The sequence below is a fragment of the Pelophylax lessonae genome, assembly GCF_965119305.1.
Source record: "Pelophylax lessonae genome assembly, chromosome: 1".
Classification (NCBI taxonomy): domain Eukaryota; kingdom Metazoa; phylum Chordata; class Amphibia; order Anura; family Ranidae; genus Pelophylax; species Pelophylax lessonae.
In genome coordinates, this window is record NC_138768.1 from 144,604,349 (window position 1) to 144,621,086 (window position 16,738).

General features: G+C 42.5%; 1 protein-coding gene across 1 annotated transcript in view; it reads left to right on the forward strand.

Annotated features, from left to right (window-relative positions):
• The window catches only part of ATG10 (autophagy related 10), a gene marked incomplete at its 5' end in the record, with an annotated part of 249,305 nt that overhangs the window by 133 nt on the left and 232,434 nt on the right, over positions 1 to 16,738 (forward strand). The gene's annotated exons all lie outside the window — the stretch shown is intronic.

Sequence of the window (16,738 nt, forward strand, 5' to 3'; positions counted from 1 at the left end):
ATTAAAATCCAAAAGTATCTACTGTAGTTTATAAATTGGCAGTGAATTCTTTTCTTTAACCGCTGAAATAAATTGAGATATGCAACAGAAATATAGATAGTGTTGGAAAGAATGTCACATTCGCATGTGCAGTAACCATAGCAACCAGTCAGAGGTTCTCTTTTATTGTCTGTCTTAGATTGTTAAAATGAGGAAAAAAACACGCCATTTCACATTTTAAAGCATTATAGTTGCTTAAGTGATGGAGCTCTCTCCTCTCATATAATTAATGAATCCCTCCCATTAACTCCTCAAATGAAAAACACCCAAGTTTATTCTTTATATAGATCTATAAACTTTACATACAATTCAGAACATTTTTAAAGCTGAACACCCGAGTACAATGCCTTGAAAAAGGATTCATTCCCCTTGAAATTTTTCACATTTTGTCATGTTACAATCAAAAACGTAAATGTATTTTATTGGGATTTTATGTGATAGACCAACACAAAGTGGCACATAATTGTGAAAAGGAAGGAAAATCATAAATGGTTTTCATAATTTTTTACAAATATCTTATAAGGGTGGCGTGCATTTGTAGTCAGCCCCCCCATTACTTTGTAGAACTACCTTTCGCTGCAATAACAGCTGCAAGTCTTTTTGGGGATGTCTCGGCCAGCTTTGCACACCCAGAGAGTGACATTTTTGCCCATTCTTCTTTGCAAAATAGCTCAAGCTCTGTCAGATTGGACGGAGAGCATCTGTGAACAGCAATTTTCAAGTCTTGCCACAGATTCTCAATTGGATTTAGGTCTGGATTTTGACTATGCCATTCTAACACATGAATATTCTTTGATCTAAACCATTACATTGCAGCTCTGGCTGTATATTTAGGGTCGTTGTCCTGCTGGAATTTGAACCGCCGCTCCAGTCTCAATTCTTTTGCTGACTCTAGCAGGTTTTCTTCTAAGATTGTCCTGTATTTGAGGGGTCATCTGTTCTGACCAGCTTCCCTGTCCCTGTTGAAGAAAAGCATCCCCCCAACATGATGTTGCCACCACCATCTTTCACGGTGGGGATGGTGTGTTCAGGGTGATGTGCAGTGTTTCGTTTTCCATCACACATATCGTTTTGCCTTTAGGCCAAAAAGTTCAGTTTTGGTCTCATCGGCCTAGAGCACCTTCCTCCACATGTTTGCTGTGTCCCCCACATGGCTTCTCGCAAACAGCAAACTGGACTTCTTATGGCTTTCTTTCAACAATGGCTTTTTTCCTGCCACTCTTCTATAAAGGCCAGATTTGTGGAGTGCACAACTAATAGATTCACCCTACTGTGGATTTCTGCAGCTCCTCCAGAGTTTCCTTGGGTCTCTTGGCTGCTTCTCTGATGAATGCTCTCCTTGCCCGGCCTGTCAGTTTAGGTGGACGGCCATGACTTGGTAGGTTTGCAGTTGTGCCATACTCTTTCCATTTACAGATGATGGATTGAACTTTCCCCTGTGAGATGTCCAAAGCTTGGGATATTTTTTATAACCTAACCCTGCTTTAAATGTTATCCCTGACCTGTTTGGGTGGTCCTTGGCCTTCATGATGCTGTTTGTTCACTAAGGTTCTCTAACAATCCTCTAAAGGCCTCACAGAACATCTGTATTTATACTTATATAAAATTACACACAGATGGACTTCATTTACTATTTAGGTGACTTCTAAAGGCAATTGGTTCCACTAGATTTTAGTTAGGGGTATCAGAGTAAAGGGGAATGAATACAAATGCACGCCACTGTTTTTGGATATTTATTTGTAAACAAATTTGAAAACCATTTATAATTTTCCTTCCACTTCACAATTATGTGTCACTTTGCGTTGGTCTATCACATAAAATCCCAATAACATACAATTACGTTTTTGGTTGTAACCTGACAAAATGTGAAAATTGTCAAGGAGTATGAATACTTTTTCAAGGCACTGTATATATCTTAAACCTGAGTTGCTCTTTTGCTGAATCAGATGACATTTGAGCTGTGGTTGGTCTGGCAAACTCCACCCTGCTCAACAAAATGTTAAAAATCAATTTGAAATCATTGGCCGTTCTTTTGGACGTAGTCACTGTTTGGCAGTGCCACCAGCCATGGGGGTCACAACTGCTTGGGGAGAATAGAGATTCTTTAAGCAGAGATGTATAGTAACTAAGTAGAACTACTTCACTACTGTACTTAAGTACCGAAAGGCGGTATCTGTACTTTTCTAGAGTAGAATTTTTTTCTCCTACTTCCACTTTTACTTCACTACATTTTTTCGATGATTTCAATACTTCTACTCTGATATTTTTTTTTTGTGCTGCATAGTTACTCATTACAATTATAAAAATTACCACTGCCAGAACAGTAGATGGCAGGTTTCATGAAGCTCAAAAAAATGTGTATAATATCATGTGTACTTTTGACTTTTGACTTCTTATGACTTCTTTCTTTAATAACTTTAACTTTAATAACTTTAACTTTAATAAACTTTTGACTTCTTTCTTTAATAACTACATTACACAGTACTTGTACTTTTACTTTTAGTACTTGAGTAGCAATTTTTTTTAAAAAAAACTACTGGTACTTTTACTTTCAGTACTTGAGTAGCAAAATGTTTAAAAAAACTACTTGCAATACTTAAGTACAAAAAATGTTGAATACTTTAGTACTTCTACTCAAGTCACTTTTTGATCGAGCACTTCCACTTCTACTCAAGTATGGGTTTCGAGTACTTTATACAACTCTGTCTTTAAGTTATTTTCTCTCTGTCTCTCGTGGGCTGAACAGTATATAAGCCATCTATGCCCAACCTTATTTAAGTGATTGTAAACGAACACCTTGAAAAACAACCCATTCAGTTTAAAATAGAAATGAAAAGCAAAACATTTTTTAATAGATCTAAAAAACATTATAAATACTTTTTTACCCTATTTTATAAATGATTACATTTCTCAGTTCTCAGCTGTATAAGAGCTGGGGTAGGAGAAGCAGTTGTAGACTGAGCCTTCCCAGTGAATGACTGTGCATGATGGGCGTGTATGGACAAGTCTGATCATTGAAGGAGAGCAGGCTGGGTTCCCAGCATACTGAAAAACAACAACAAGAGAAGGGCGTACCAACCTCATGCATTACCACTAAAAAAAATTATTAAAATCCAAAAAAAGCATACATTGTACTCACAAACGCCTGATGATAGCACACATGTAAGGAAAATGGAACCAATAGCCTCCAGGACTGCCAGGATACTCCTATGGTACTGGATGACGTGATAGCATCCGCATATGCCTGGCTGACGCCTTTCGAGGGAGAACCCTCCTATTCAGAGCCAAAAGTACTACCGAACCATCCACCATAAATTCACAAGGTGTTATATAGCCACTTTGTACCGCCCTCATTACTCAGCTCCTCCCCACAAGGGGCAAAGGTCAAGAGTATAGATAGCTGGGACGGAGTTTGTTTACGGATGGTCTATAACATCCACAAAAGTGAGAGACCACACAGTGCAAACTGCTACCCCTGTGTATACAAACCAGCCAAACACCTATTGCAAATAACGATGGTAATAATAATAATAATAGCAATAACAAAGGTAAAATGATCTAAGAACTAAAAGCAAAAATAAAAAGATAAATGTTATGGATCGTTACCAGAGCCAACAAATATAGTGACTAGGTTTAATATGCTAGGCCTGCATTTTGGCTTTAAATCAGCAAACAAAGACCAGAATACAGAACAGCAATACATGTATCTATAGGTATGTATATATCTCTCTATGTACTCCAACCTTGATGGGATTAAAATATGTTGGGGTTCGTGCCCCGAAACGATGACCAATTCCTCTGTATAATCGTGTCGCCATCCGCGCCCCAAGCCGCATCACACTTGCTTGGAACACACGCTCAGCTCGTACACCCAGAAGTGCGAGTGGATCTGTGTCCCAACACATCACTTCTAGAGAGGCATATTGGATTTTTACCCTGGGATTGCTTAACCCCAAGGGGTTAAATGAGGAGATTTAGCTCCCATCTGTGATGTGACCTTGTCGCATCGGGGTTATGGGACTTTATCCCATGGCATCTTGTATGGTCCTTCCTATAGTGGTCGCATAGTAAATTGCATGCGGCTACTATACTGCTTAACACATTGGCACCACCCACCATCCACTAGTCTAATACCCCTGTGCCCACAGTAGACACAGTGTAGGGGTGTATGCCTATGGAGTCCTGAACATAGGCATTTTGAAGATTCCATCAGCCCTTGTGGTATGACCATGGATGCAGTCATATATGGATAGACCATCAGTAAACAAACTCCATCCCAGCTATCTACACCCTTGACCTTTGCCCTTTGTGGGGCGGAGCTGAGTAATGAGGGCGGTACAGACTGGCTATATAACACTGTGTGAAATCATGGTGGGTCAGTAGTACTTTTGGCTCTGAAGAGGAGGGTTCTCCCTCGAAACACGTCAGTCAGGCATATGCGGACGCCATCATGGCATCCAACACCATAGGAGTATCCTGGCAGTCCTGGAGGCGTTTGGTTCCATTTTCCTTACATGTGTGCTGTTATCATGCATTTGTGAGTACAATGTATGCTTTTTTGGATTATAATAAATTTTTCTCTATCGTTCGTTGACAGACGCAGTCCTCTGATGCATATCAGTAGGGTTATACTGCCCCCTACAGGAGTAGCACACTAGGCAGAAAAAAGTCTGGCTACGCTTATGGGCAGTCCCTGGGGGTATACTCTCTCACTTCCCGCATAGGATGTCAGTTTTTAATCTGCCTAGTCAGGAGTTAAGGACCTAGTTCTTTGCTGGGATCTTTGGTCCTGGCATAAAAGTATTTTTTATGTAGATTTTTTTTTAGCTAGCCTTTTTCTCTGCAATTTTTTCCTGTGAGATCTTCAAGCAATAATGCTGGATCTGGGCGATGGGCTGGATAATCTAGATCCAGTGGTCACCCCAGCTGGCCAGTGAGCTCGTGCATGCCTTAGCTCCACGCTGGGTCGGCCGCGACATAGTCCCACTGGACGGGGACTGGCCCCGAGAGTTAAACGTCTCGTCAGGTCGCACATGACAGGGTCTAGGCCTATGTCGCAGCATTCCTCTTTGGCCGACAGCCCCCCCCCCACTGCGCCCAACTGTGTTCCTGGTATGGTGAGTAAACGTCCCCCCCTTTCCCTGACGGATTTTGGGGTGGACGCGGGCCCCTCCCTGGGATGGTTGGACCCTCACACTCCTGGATTTCCCTCTGTCCTGCTGTGCCCCCCTCCCCTGGTGGTAACAAAAGTGAGTGCACCCCTAAGTTAAAATTTCCAAATTGGGCCCTAAGTATCAGTATTTTGTGTGGCCACCTTTATTTTCCAGCACTGCCTTAACCCTCTTGGGCATGGAGTTCACCAGAGCTTCACAGGCTGCCACTGGAGCCCTCTTCCACTCCTGCATGACGACATCACGGAGCTGGTGGATGTTAGCGACCTTGCGCTCCTCCACCTTCCGTTTGAGGATGCCCCACAGATGCTCAAAGGGTTTAGTTCTGGAGCCAGGCCATCACCTTTACCCTCAGCTTCTTTAGCAAGGCAGTGGTCGTCTTGGGGGTGTGTTTGGGGTCATTATCATGTTGGAATACTGCCCTCCGGCCCAGTCTCCGAAGGGAGGGGATCATGCTTTGCTTCAGTATGTCACAGTACATGTTGGCATTCATGGTTTTCTCAATGAACTGTAACTCCCCAGTGCTGGCAGCACTCATGCAGCCCCAGACCATGACACTCCCACCACCATGCTTGACTGCAGGCAAGCCACACTTTTCTTTGTACTCCTCACCTGGTTGCTTCCACACACGCTTGACACCATCTGAACCAAATAAGTTTATTTTGGTCTCATCAGACAACAGGACATGGTTCCAGGAATCCATGTCCTTAGTCTACTTGTCTTCAGCAAACTGTTTGCCGGCTTTCTTGTGCATGATCTTTAGAAGAGGCTTCCTTCTTGGACGACAGCCATGCAGACCAATTTGATGCAGTGTGCGACGTATGGTCTGAGCACTGACAGGCTGACCCCCCACCCCTTCAACCTTTGCAGCAATGCTGGCAGCACTCATACGTCTAATTCCCAAAGACAACCTCTGGATATGACGCTGAGCACGTGCACTCATCTTCTTTTGACAACCATGGCGAGGCCTGTTCTGAGTGGAACCAGTCCTGTTAAACCGCTGTATGGTCTTGGCCACCGTGCTGTAGCTCAGTTTCAGGGTCTTGGAAATCTTCTTATAGCCTAGGCCATCTTTATGTAGGGCAAAAATTATTTTTTTCAGATCCTCAGATAGTTCTTTGCCATGAGGTGCCATGTTGAACTTCCTGTGACGAGTATGAGAGAGTAAGAGCGATAACACCAAATTTAACACACCCGCTCCCCATTCACACCTGAGACCTTGTAACACTAACGAGTCACATGACACCGGGGAGGGAAAATGGCTAATTGGGCCCAATTTGGACATTTTTTACTTAGGGGTGTACTCACTTTTGTTGCCAGTGGTTTAGACATTAATGGCTGTGTGTTGAGTTATTTTGAGGAGACAGCAAATTTACACTGGTATACAAGCTGTACACTCACTACTTTACATTGTAGCAAAGTGTAATTTCTTCAGTGTTGTCACATAAAAAAATATAATAAAATATTTACAAAAATGTGAGGGGTGTACTCACTTTTGTGAGATACTGTATATACACTGTTTAAAAAAATTAAAGGCACACTTTTTAATCAGAGTATAATATTAAGTCAATTAAACTCCTGGGATATGGATCTGGTCAGTTAAGTAGCAGAGGGGGTTGTTAATCAGTTTCAGCTGCTTTGGTGTTAATGAAATTAACAACAGATGCACAAGATGGGCAACAATGAGACAACCTCCAAAATGGTTTTACAGGTGAAGGCCACTGGCATTTTTTCCCTACTGATCTTTTCTGACTGTTTTTCAATAGTTTTGCATTTGGCTGGGGTCAGTGTCACTACTGGTAACATGAGGCGATACCTGGACCCTATAGAGCAGGGATCTCCAAACTACGGCCCTCCAGCTGTTGCGGAACTACATGAGGTGAGGCATTGTAAAACTCTGACATTCACACTCATGACTAGGCATGATGGGAATTGTAGTTCCTGAACAACTGGAGGGCCATAGTTTGGAGACCCTGCTATAGAGGTTGCACAGGCAGTCCAATTTATCCAGGATGGCACATCAATACTTGCCATTGCCAGAAGGTTTGCTGTTTCTCCCAGCACAGTCTCAAGAGCATGGAGGCGAATCCAGGAGACAGGCAGTTACTCTGAGAGAGCTGAACGGGACTGTAGAAGGTCCTAAACCTATCAGCAGGACCGGTATCTGACCTTTGTGAAAGAAGGACCAGGATGACTACTGCCAGAGCCCTACAAAATGACCTCCAGCAGGCCACTGGTGTAAATGTCTCTGATCAAACAATCAGAAACAGACTTCATAAGGGTGGCCTGAGGGCCCGACATCCTGTAGTGGGCCTTGTGCTCACTGCCCGGTAACATATATCTCGATTGCCATTTGCCACTGAACACCAGAATTGACAGGTCCACCAGTGGTGCCCTGTGCTTTTCACAGATGAGAGCAGGTTCACCCTGAGCACATGTGACAGATGTGAAAGGGTCTGGAGAAGCCGTGGAGAACATTATGCTACCTATAACATCATTTAGTATTAACAGTTTGGTGGTGGGTCAGTGATGGTCTGGGGGGGCATATCCATAAAGGGATGCACGGACCTCTACAGGCTAGACAATGACACCCCGACTGCCATTAGGTATCCGGATGAAATCTTTGGACCTATTGTCATACCCTATGCTGGAGCAGTGTGTACTGGGTTCCTCCTGGTGCACAACAATGCCGGCCTCATGTGGTGAGAGTATGCTGCCAGTTTCTGGAGGATAAAGGAATTGATACCATTCAGCTGGTCCAGATCTGGGAGGAAATACCCAGAACAACATCCGTCGTCTCATTAGAAGTTTGTAGTACCAATTTAAAGAGGTTGTAAACCCGAAAAAAAAAAAAAAACCTGCAAGACAAAGGCATAATGAGCTAGTATGCAAAAACTTCCGTCTCATCTCCTCTTGGGAAAGAAATGGACAGGCATTGAGAACAGGCAGGGGAAACAGAGCCATTAGTGACTGCTTGTCAAACTCCCGGCAAAGACAAGAGGGCGCCAGTTCCCTGTTGGAAGCGTCTCTCACTGAAGAAGGCCGAAAAGCCGCGGCCTCAATTATCGGATGGCACGGTAGTCCGCGCACTCGGGGAGGGGGTGGGGGGGCACAAAAGAGACAGGACACCTCCTGCAGTGCACCCCAGGTGCCAGATCGCTAATTCTAGTCGCCAATGCCACCTGGCACCCGGGGTTTGTCGAGCCCTGCTTAAAAACCTCTTCCCAACAACTCTGAGCTGTGGTTGTCGGGATCTGTGGGTGGGGGCTCATCCGAATCTGGAAGCCCCCTTTAAAAAGGGGGCCCCCAAATCCCTCACCCCCCTAAGTGATTGGGTATCGGGTACGTTGTACTCCTACCCATTCACCAAAAAAGTGTAAAAAAGTAAAAACCACTGTTTCTATGTTAGAACAGTTTTTGACAAGTCCTTTATTAAAAAGACTAAAAAATTGTGTCCCTCGATGTAAATCTATCGTCAATCACTACGGCTGCCGGACCCAAAAAATAGAAAAAGATAAAAAAATGCTTCTGCCTCTTAAGAGGCTACCCGCCGTCTGCCCGATCCACAGTTCTTTTATAGGCAAGGTGCGGGGCCACCCAGTTACTTCACCTGGTGGCACCACCCTCTTCTGACGTCACGTGACATGGCACTGCTCCTGGTACTTAACATTGGTGTCTATAGAAATAATTGGACAGCTTGACATGGCACTGCTCCCTGTCTTTAGTATTGGCATCTATGGGAAATCTTGGTCAGATTGGCATTGCACTGCTCCCTGTCTAACATTGGCGTCTATACATTTTAAAATGGGAGTATGCCTGTACACTACACTGACTGCATTAAAATGACTGAACACACTATCGACTAACTACCTGCCTATTCTCTGTTGTCACACACTATACACGGCTGCCGTGTAAGCAGCAGCCTTATATAGTGTGGGGCGTGGCACCCTGCCTTTGGCCAATCATGGCTCTGACAGGACATCGTGCTGTGATTGGTCCAAAGCATACAGGTCAGGTGCATGCTTTGGCCAATCATCAGCAATCAATGCACTGCAACAGCGTAGTGCATTATAGGGCGCTCATCGGCGGCGAACTTCCCGCTGTGCGCCCCATTTGTTCTTGCATTCTGCAAACACACGAACAGCTGATGTTCGAGTCGAACTTACATTCGACTCAAACACAGAGCCCATCCCTAATGCTGACTTTTTTTTTTACTAGAAACTCAGATAGCAGATCAAAGAAACAAAAAGTGATGAGGTAATAGAAATCAGATTTTTCTTTCAGGTTTTATTGAAATTTGGTTAATCACAAAAATCAAAGTAGTAAATACAAACATATACAGCCAATGACAAATAACCACTTTTTTCACATGTCGGCCAGCAAGTAAAAGTTTATTTTGTAATTGCTTATTAAAATACATGTGATTTGATTCTTTATTTTTCTGTAGATTTGCATTCACAAGAAGTAGCGGATTGCCCTTATTTCTAGATAGTTTGTCAACCTTTTAAATAATAGGTATACGAGTATAAGTTGTACTGTATGTATGACTGTAAATTAATGCATATGGTAAGGGCCCAACTTCAAACATTCAACCTAATAGCAATAAAGTAACTTAACACGTTAGCTTGTTTTTTTTCTCATTATGGAATTTTGAAAGATGAGTGTTTTATGGGTAACCCAACTTCTGTTATTGCATTAACTTACGGTGTGGGCTCATTAATGGTCAATTGCTTAAGTTTTGTTTTTAGTTAAAAAACGTTTCCCCCTTTCTCCTAAACATCTTGGTAGTTCTGTCTAGTCGTGTATTTGAAGGTAGAGAGAATTGTTTGTCTTTCCGAAGAATTCAAAGCTTTGTCAATAAATAGTAGCCAGCATTTGAAAAATTGTTTGGTTTGAGATTCTTTATGCTAGCTACTCCCTGATGCCAATTTTAGTTTTTTTTTTATATGGAGTAAATTTCATAGGTCACTTTGCACTCTTGTTAGTGTTGTGGGGTGGGGGAATCGTGATAGCTATTCTCGCAGGATGCACCATCTGGCTGTTAAAAGGCAGATATGTACTCAGTCCATATTTTATAGAGGTGCTTGGGGATTTTGAGAGGACTCCCAGAAGCTAAATATTAACAACATAGGGTCTGGAGGTATGGGTTGTCCATAGTTTTTTGTGATTAATTGAATTATTTTTTTCCTTGAATATTTATATAAAGGGCATTTCCAGAAGTAGTGTTTTAAATTGGTCAATTTTTCCCTGCACACTAGCTCCCCTAGTCTGAATCTGGTTTGCACTGTTGGAATAAAATGTAGGCCTTAGGTAGGATTTTGTACTGGGTTTCTCTTCATGGCTCATGGATAGCGACTCTGCAGATAGTTTGTAAATTTGATTGCTATAATTTATAAGCTTTACATTTATTTTAGGAATAATATATAGAAGTATATAGAGACTTTAGCACTGCCTATTAGTTTGTCTAGGGTTTTGGAATACACTTGTAGTTTGGTGGCTGGGTTACAAATTTCAGTATGCTGTGGCTTGAATGTAATGTCTCTTTACTCTCTCTTGAAGAGATGTGGTATTTTGTGTTTGGTTCAATGAATGTATATGGTTTTCCAGTTTGTGTTGGAAAAAGGTGATGGACATGTTTTAGAGCTTTCTATGCCTGAATTTGGAATGGAAGGTTTTCTTCTCATTGTGGAAAGGCTGGATTATGTTTTATAGGAAGGTAATATGAGAAATATATGTATTTGTTTAAATATTTTCCCAGTTCCCTCAAGGAAATCACTTTATCTCTTACTGGACCGTGATGGCAAATGAGTGGGGGGGGGGGGGGGGGGGTTTGGTTAGTGGGCAATGGAAGACTGCAGGGAAATGCCATGGTTTTGCTAGATCTGATTCTATATTGTAGTTAGAGAATCTGGACAAGCCTCTCAATCAGTCTATAGCGTGTCTCAGTAAATAAACTAGATTATAGAGATACAAGTCAGGCATAGCCACCCCATCATCTTGTTTTGGCAAGTATAAAGTAAGTCCCCTTCCTACGAAGGAGTTCCGTTCTGGGAGCTCGTTCGTAAGTATAACTTGTTGGTAAGTCCAACAAACATCAGGCTGCAAGCACTGATTAGTGTGTTCTGGTGGAAGGAGTCCCCCTCTCAGAACGCAATAGCACAGCTGGGGAGATCACTGTACCAACATTGCTTGTGTTGGTACAGTAATCTGTCATTTTTTTTCATTAGCCTGCCTGGTTGAACAAAAAAAAACTCAAATGTTCGTATGTAGCGGACTTACTGTAGCTTCTTCTGCGCAATGGAAGGTCTCCTTTTTCACCAAATAAAACCTGTAAAGGCCTTGTTCAAAGTTTGACCTCAGAGTGTTTTAGAAGGGGTATAGTATTTTGGCAAAGTTTACTATCTTGACCAGACATATGCATCCAAAAAGAAAAACTGGGCGAAGAGGCCCATCCAGACAGCTCTTTACAAACTTTTAAGTATAATTGGGGAGTCATTTAGTTTATAAAGGGAGGTAGGTGTTTTTCCTATATTTATTCCTAGGGACAAGTTCTTTGGCAATGGAGTAGTTAGTTATATATAATCATAGTTATATGATTTTATTATTGGTCAGGTGTGCATAAAGACCTTATAATTTTCCAAATTGATTTGTAAAAAGATTTACAAGTCCAAGGACGAGTGCTGATGTTTCACTTTTCAGATAGATACATAAGGTATACAGAAACCTTTACCACAACACTGTTTACTGTACACAAATATCAGGTCCGGCCAGGCTGAGCACAGTGAGTTTTTTTTTTATGTGGACATTGTGTTGAATAGAGCTGGTGATAGAAGTTGTTCTAAGGTGGTGTTTATTTGTTTTGGATCGGTAGTGGAGGTTTTATTGTGGTCCCTTAGAGATGAGATATGAATCTTAGTTCGAATGCTTCGTAACCCCTTCCTGCCACTTCCTCTTGGCCCTTAAAGTGAATCTAAATGGTGGAAGTGGAGATGGGTGCAGGGAGCAGGCTCTCAGAAGAGTAAAGTGCTTACCTGCGGCCGCATATATGTGCCAGGTCAGTGGTAAGTGGTTATTAACTTGGCAAACATTTTGCCTGCTTTATTAGCATATTTTTGGGGTCTCAATCTAGCTTGGGCTTCATATGTATATTCTGGTGGTGTTGCCTATCAGCCGAATTATTTTTTGGCTATATACCAAGCTTCCTAAATAAATATTCCCAAGTGCGCTGTCCACAAACAATTAATGTAATAATGGTCAATTAATTTCATACGAAATGTAATCAAATAAAGTGCATTGAAGCATATAATCAACTCATATGTGAAAATGAATATCAGTAAAAAAAAAAAATGTGCATAACACAACATATAAAGTACAAAAGTCCATATATCATGTGGAAAAAATATTGTGCAAAAATTGTTAAAGTGCAAACAATTGTGCTCTGTTCATAAGCCTCCACAATCTTCTTTCTTAATGTGGAAAATATTAGTGTACACCACCACAAAAGAGTGTTCCAAAAGCCTCTTCTAAACAACTAGTTAACAGGGATCCTTACCAGATATTCTGATCTCACAAGGAGATCATAAAATGCCTTGCTGCTCTGCAGCCATATATGCCATGATCCAAAGTACAAAGACTCTCCGGACTCCTAAGCCAAAATACACTCCAATGAAGGGACTTAAATACAAAAGGAGGCTCACATAGTGTAGTACTTTACCAAACGAATTTAAAAAAACTATGGAAATGCAGTTACAAACTGCATGATGTTTAAAAGCGTGTAATTCAAACAGCCAGCATGTCCAAGCTTTAATCCAGCTTGTGGAATGACATCATGTGTGAGGCGCCTCCCAACGCCTTTCTCCGTACCAAGCGTCGCCTGGGGAACCGGATTTATTTATGGGACAGTAGGCAGGATTTCTTATTTTAATACTTATCTAAAATAAAAGGCAGACACCTGTACTGTGGCTTTAAAACTTTCAATTACCGTATTTTTCGGACTATAAGGCGCACTGAAAATCCTAAAATTTGATCAAAAACCAGCAGTGCGCCTTATAATCCGATGCGCCTTATATATGAAACTTGAGTATTGAAGGGTCTCAAAACAATTTCTGTTTCACATTGATTGATGAACTCCGATACGGAGGATGAAGAGTTCGAAGGTTTCATGGAAGATGAATAGAGCTGACTGTAAAATAAAGCGGTTTAAAAGTTTAATAAAAGTGAGTGATTTTTCTCTGTATTTTTTTAGTGTTTTGATTCTTTTTAGGCTGCGTTTAAAGGCTACGCATGAAAAAATGTTTACAAATTGATCACCTGCCAGTAAACCCCGTGCGGATCAACGTTGCACAAAAAAGTGCGCCTTATAATCCGGTCCGCCTTATATATGAAAATAGTTTGAAAATTTACTGTTAACTGATACTGCGCCTTATAATCCGGTGCGCCTTATGGTCCGAAAAAAACAGTAATATATAATAAAAACATCAACACTCTTAACAGCCTAGCCACCACGGCTCAGGCTGCATAAATAAAATTTCAGGTAAAATCATAACTTCCACACATATATAAAAAACCGTCCCCCTTTGCTAAAGCAAAGGTGACCCACCACATAATAAAAGCCGCGACAAGGGAGGGGGGGTGGGGAACTCACACAGATGAGTCTTCTGAGGCGAATGAGCCCCTCTGAGGTGAACCCCTCTTTATATAGGGTCCTCAGAGGGCTCTAGAAGCTTCTACGCTAATCCTTTTCCTATAGGTGCTCTGACCCCTGCAAAGTGTGACAGGAAGTCAGGTAAATCTGTGGATGTTTTCACAGACAGGAGATACACTTCTGCTTGGGTTAGACAATTCACCAATTACTATAGGGTGTCGGCTGCAAAGGTAGCCAGGACGGCTTAAGGAAGTTGAAAGGCCTTCAGCTGTTCAGAATGAGGAAGTTAAGGCCTCTATAATTTGTCCAAAGGAAGTTACAGGACTGCTGCCTCCTGACGCTGTGTGAGCTGGAGAGAGGAGGACAGTCAGATGTGTGCCTCCCGAAGCTGTGTGAAGCCTGGGAGAAGGATTGCTGCCTCCTGACGCTGTGTGAAGCTGGGGAGAGGAGGACAGTCAGATGTGTGCCTCCCGACGCTGTGTGAGCATGGGAGAAGACCTCCTGGAGCGATGTGCGCTGAGGAGGGTAAATAGTGTGAAGACCTCCTGGAGCGATGTGCGCTGAGGAGGGTAAAAATTGTGAAGACCTCCTGGAGCGATGTGCGCTGAGGAGGGTAAAAAGTGTGAAGACTTCTCAAGGTGAGAAAATGAACTATTTCTATGTGGAAGAAATAAATGAACTGTTTGCTATGTGAAGAGACAAGCAAAGGGACATGTTCAATGTGAAGAGGAAAAGGGACGTGATCAATGGACATTTGTTGTGTGAAGAAAAAACATGGACTATTGAGTGTCTACTGTAGGATCAGCAAAGTTTGCCCAACAGTAGGTTGGAGACAGACTCCGTAGGTAGGTTCCTGTATGTGAGAAGGTAGCCGCCCACAGTGGCAAGGATTTATTTTGTGTTTTATTTTTATTTTGATGTTTTGACGCTTGCACTTGTGTGAAGAAAATCTGCATGAATAAACCAAACTGTTGTTTGCAACCACTTCTCGGCTATCTCCCTGTGTAACGAACCCCCCCAGAGGGGTCATCCACGCCCGCCACCGAGCTAATCTCCCACATATGGTGGAGGATGCGGGCAGAAGCAGAGATCCCTGCAAAGAAGTGCATATGTTCTATGAACTTTGTCTGGTGCATGAGATTGCACAATCTATGTGTGCAGGAGAGGAAATCCTGAAAGAGAAAAAACTACTTGTTTTAAAGAGACAGTGGTCTCAAAAAGTTTCGATGAACTTTGTCTGGTGCATGAGACTGCACAAACTGTGTGTGCAGGAAAGGAGATCCTGCAAGAGAGAGAAAAGCTACTGGCTTTAAAGAGACAGTGGTCTCAAAATTTTTTGCTGGACTGTGAAAAATTTGTTGTGGAGTTCTTGAAGATGGGGCGGTCAAGACGCCTGAAAAATGCAAAGATAGCTGAAATGAGAAACCAAATTCTATGGATGGAGGGGATGTTACCGCCTGAACGAGCCCCATCCATGCCTGAGCAGAATCTGCTAAAGAGAAAGGTTGTTGTCCCTAGCAACACTGAGGCAAATGTGGATTTTCAGCGCAGCTTTGCAGCTCAACAAAAGGCTCACCAAGAGAGCATGGCAGGCTGGAATCAGAGACGCCAGCAGCAAATGGAGGTCATCGGTTTGGAGGAAACCGAGTAGGTGTGCAGGGCTGAGCTGGATGCCTTGAAACGGAAAATGGAAGAAAAGGAACACGCCCTGGAGTTGCTTAGGATGGAGCATAGAAACTTGCAGACTCAGGTGTTACAGTGGGAAGAATCCACTGCTCTTCTTTTTTCCGAGTTACAAAAACGTGGAGAGACTATAATGGAGAAAGATACCATCCTCATGGAAAAGGAAATTGAAGTTCAGACTTTGCAGAAGCAAAGTATGTGTGATATGTTGGAGTTGCGTAATCAGCTGGAAAAAAAGTCTTCAGTCTGGAAGCTACAAAAATAGACCTGCAGGGGGTGCAGGAACAGAATGTCGCTCTGAAAACGACATTGTCTCTCAGCGACAAGGAGAAAAGTGAGAGAGAGGCTAAATTACTGAGTACTGTGTATGAGCTCACTACTTTGAGCAATGTGGTAGATGAATTACGTACGGACTGTGAAAGTTGGAAAGATGAAGTCCAACGTGTCAGCAGCAGCTAAAGGAGAAAGAAGCCTGTGTGGCAGAATTACAGTCTCATTCCCAGAAACTAGCCAATGAGGTGAAGGCTCTTATGCAGGGAAAAGGAGATTCTGAACACAAGAGAAACAAAGTAGAGGCACAGTTGCAGGAATCGCAAGTCAAGGTGTCAGAAGGTGACCGATTGTGTGCTAAGCTGTCAGAGAAGGCAAACCGACTGCAGGTTGAGTTGGACAATGTCACAAATCAGCTTTCTCAAGCAGACAGCAAATCTAGAGAAATTGCCAAAGATTTCTCTATCTTGGAATCGCAGATGCAAGACACTCAAGAACTCTTACAGGAAGAGAGGTGTCAAAGGCTGAGTTTTAGCACAAAGCTCAAACAAATGGAAGATGAGAAAAATGGCTTCCTGGAACAATTAAAAGAGGAGGAGGAAGCAAAGAAAAACCTATCAGAGCAAGTCGCAACATTGCAAGCTCAGATAGCGGATATGAAAAAACGCATGGAAGAAAGCGTTGGTTCATTAGAAAATGTTGAAAATGTGAAAAAGAAGTTGGATCAGATGCTTGGTGAGGAGAAGACTGTGTCTGCAAAATATGCAGAAGAACGCGACCGTGCAGAAGCGGAGGCGCGTGATAAAGAGAGCAAAGCCCTGTTCTTGGCTCGCTCCTTGGAGGAAGCTCTAGAGTGTAAGGTTGAACTAGAAAGAGTTAACAAACAGCTGTGTACAGAACTGGAAGATTTGGTCAGCTCCAAGGATGATGT